The 3,410-nt window shown below is 41.2% G+C and overlaps 1 pseudogene; it reads right to left on the bottom strand.

The window, feature by feature from the left end:
• Positions 1–1,769: 1,769 nt before the first annotated feature.
• On the bottom strand, positions 1,770–2,726 carry LOC139185256 (craniofacial development protein 2-like; annotated as a pseudogene).
• Between the last annotated feature and the right edge of the window lie 684 nt (positions 2,727–3,410).

The following is a 3,410-nucleotide window of genomic DNA, read 5'->3' as shown; positions in this document are numbered from 1 at the left end:
GTTGGATCTCCTTGCAGTCCAAGGGTCTCTCAAGAGTCTTCTCCAACATCACAGTTCAAAAGCCATCAATTCTTCGGCACTCAGCTTTCTTCACAGTCCAACTCTCACATCCATACATGACCAGTGGAAAAACCATAGCCTTGACTAGACGGACCTTTGTTGACAAAGTAATGTCTCTGCTTTTGAATATGCTATCTAGGTTCGTCATAACTTTTCTTCCAAGGAGTAAGTGACTTTTAATTTCATGGCTGCAATCACCATCTGCAGTGATTTTGGAGCCACCCCAAAATAAATTCTCTCATTGTTTCCACTGTTTCTCCGACTATTTGCCATGAAGTGATGGGACAAGATGCCATGATCTGTTTTCTGAATGTTGAGCTTTAAGCCAACTTTTTCACTCTCCTCTTTCACTTTCATCAAGAGGCTCTTTAGTTCTTCTTCACTTTCTGCCATAAAGGTGGTGTCATCTGCATATCTGAGGTTATTGATATTTCTCCTAGCAATCTTGATCCCAGCTTGTGCTTCAACCAGTCCAGCATTTCTCATGATGTACTCTGCATATAAGTTAAATAAGCACGATGTCAATATACAGCCTTGAATTACTCTTTTTCCTATTTGCAATCATCCTGTTATTCCATGTCCAGTTCTAACTGTTGCTTCTTCATCTGCATACAGATTTCTCAAGAGGCATGTCAGGTGGTCTGGTATACCCATCTCTTTCAGAATTTTCCACAGTTTGTTGTAATCCACACAGTCAAAGGCTTTGGCATAGTCAATAAAGCAGAAATAGATGTTTTTCTGGAACTCTCTTGCTTTTCCCATGATCCAGTGGATGTTGGCAATTTGATCTCTGGTTCCTCTGCCTTTTCTAAAACCAGCTAGAACATCTGGAAATTCACAGTTTATGTACTGTTTAAGGCTGGCTTGGAGACTTTTGAGCATTACTTTGCTAGCATGTAAGATGAGTGCAATTGTCCAGTAGTTTGAGCATTCTTTGGCATTGCCTTTCTTAGGGATTGGAATGAAAACTGACATTTTCCAGTCCTGTGGCCGCTGGCTGAGTTTTCCAAATTTGCTGGCATATTGAGTGCAGAACGTTCACAGCATCATCTTTTAGGATTTGATTGAAAGAGCTTAACTGGAATTCCATCACCTCCACTATCTTTGTTCATAGCAATGTTTCCTAAGACCAACTTGACTTCACATTCCAGGATGTCTGGCTCTTGGTGAGTGATCACACCGTCTTGATTATCTGGAGGGTGAAGATCTTTTTTGTACAGTTCTTCTGTGTATTCTTGTCACCTCTTCTTGATATCTTCTGCTTCTGTTTGGTCCATACCATTTCTGTCCTTTATTGAGTCCATTTTTCCATGAATGTTCCCTTGGTATCTCTAGTTTTCTTGAAGAGATCTCTAGTTTTTCCCCTTCTATTGTTTTCCTCTATTTCTTTGCACTGATCACTGAGAAAGGCTTTCTTATCTCTCCTTGCTATTCTTTGGAACTCGGCATTCAAATGCGTATATCTTTCCTTTCTCCTTTGCTTTTGGCCTCTCTTCTTTTCACAGCTATTTGTAAGGCCTCCTCAGACAGCCATTTTGCTTTATTCATTTTTTTTTGGGGGGGGGGGATAATCTTGCTCCCTGTCTCCTGTACAATTTCATGAACTTCCATCCATATTTCATCAGGCACTCTATCAGATTTATTTCCTTAAATCTATTTCTCACTTTCACTGTAAAAGTGTAAGGGATTTGATTTAGGTCATACTTGAATGGTCTAGTGGTTTTCCCTACTTTCTTCAATTTAAGTCTGTATTTGGCAATAAGGAGTTCATGATCTGAGCCACAGTCATCTCCTGGTCTTTTTTTTCCTGACTGTATAGAGTTTCTCCATCTTTGGCTGCAAAGAATATAATCAATCTGATTTTGGTGTTGACCATCTGGTGATGTCCGTGTGTAGAGTCTTCTCTTGTGTTTTTGAAAGAGGGTATTTGCTATGACCATTGCATTCTCTTGGCAGAACTCTATTAGCCTTTGCCCTGCATCATTCCTTACTCCAAGGCAAAATTTGCCTGTTACTCCAGGTGTTTCTTGACTTCCTACTTTTGCATTCCAGTCCCCTATAATGAAAAGAACATCTTTTGAGGGTATTAATTCTCGAAGATCTTGTAGCTCTTCATAGAACCATTCAACTTCAGCTTCTTCAGCATTATTTGTCAGGGCATATACTTGAATTACCGTGATATTGAACGGTCTGCCTTGGACACGAACAGCAATCATTCTGTTGTTTTTGAAACTGCATCCAAATACTGCATTTAGGACTCTTTTGTGGACTATGATGGCTACTCCATTTCTTCTAAGGCATTCTTGACCACAGTAGTAGATATAATGGCCATCTCAGTTAAATTCACCCATTCCAGTCCACTTTAGTTTACTGATTCCTAAAATGTTAACGTTCACTCTTGCCATTTCCTGTTTGATCACTTCCAATTCACCTTGATTCATGGACCTAACATTGCAGGTTCCTATGCAATATTGCTCTTTACAGCATTGATCCTTGCTTCCATCACCAGTGACATCCACAACTGGGTGTTGTTTTTGCTTTGGCTCTATCTTTACATTCTTTCTGGAGTTATTTCTCCATTGATCTCCAGTAGCATATTGCACACCTACTGACCTGGGGAGTACATCTGTCAGTGTCCTATCTTTTTGCCTTTTCATACTGTTCATGGCATTCTCAAGGCAGGAATACTGAAGTGGTGTGCCATTGTGGGCTTCCCTGGTGGCTCAGATGGTAAAGAGTCTGCTCACAGTTCAGGAGACCCGGGTTTGATCTCTGGGTTGGGAAGATCCCCTGGAGAAGAAATTGCAACCCACTCCAGTATTCTTGCCTGCAAATTCCCACAGACAGAGGACACTGGTAGTCCATGGGTTTGCAAAGGGTTGGACATGACTGAACACTTCAGTTTCTCCAGAGGAGCACATTTTTTCAGAATTCTCCACCATGACCCATCCATCTTGGGTAGCCCTACATGGCATTACTCATAGTTTCATTGAATTAGACAAGGCTTTGGTCCATGTGATCAGATTGGTTACTTTTCTGTGATGGTGGTTTTCCTTCTCTCTTCCTTCTGATGGAGAAGGATAAGAGGCTTATGAAAGCTTCCTGATGGGATCGACTGTCTGAGGGGGATACTGGGTCTTGTTCTGATGGGCAAGGTAATGCTCAGTAAATCTCTAATCCAATTTTCTGTTGATGGGTGGAGCTGTGTCCTCTTCTTGATATTTAAGTAAGTAAGTAAAGTCGCTCAATTGTGTCCAACTCTTTGTGACCCCATGGACTGTAGCATACCAGGCTTCTCAGTCCATGGGATTTTCCAGGCAAGAGTACTGGAGTCGGTTGCAATTTCCTTC

This window comes from Bos indicus, chromosome 1 (genome assembly GCF_029378745.1).
Source record: "Bos indicus isolate NIAB-ARS_2022 breed Sahiwal x Tharparkar chromosome 1, NIAB-ARS_B.indTharparkar_mat_pri_1.0, whole genome shotgun sequence".
NCBI lineage: Eukaryota > Metazoa > Chordata > Mammalia > Artiodactyla > Bovidae > Bos > Bos indicus.
Note: the sequence above shows the minus strand (reverse complement) of the source record. Positions and strands in the feature narration are given on the sequence as shown.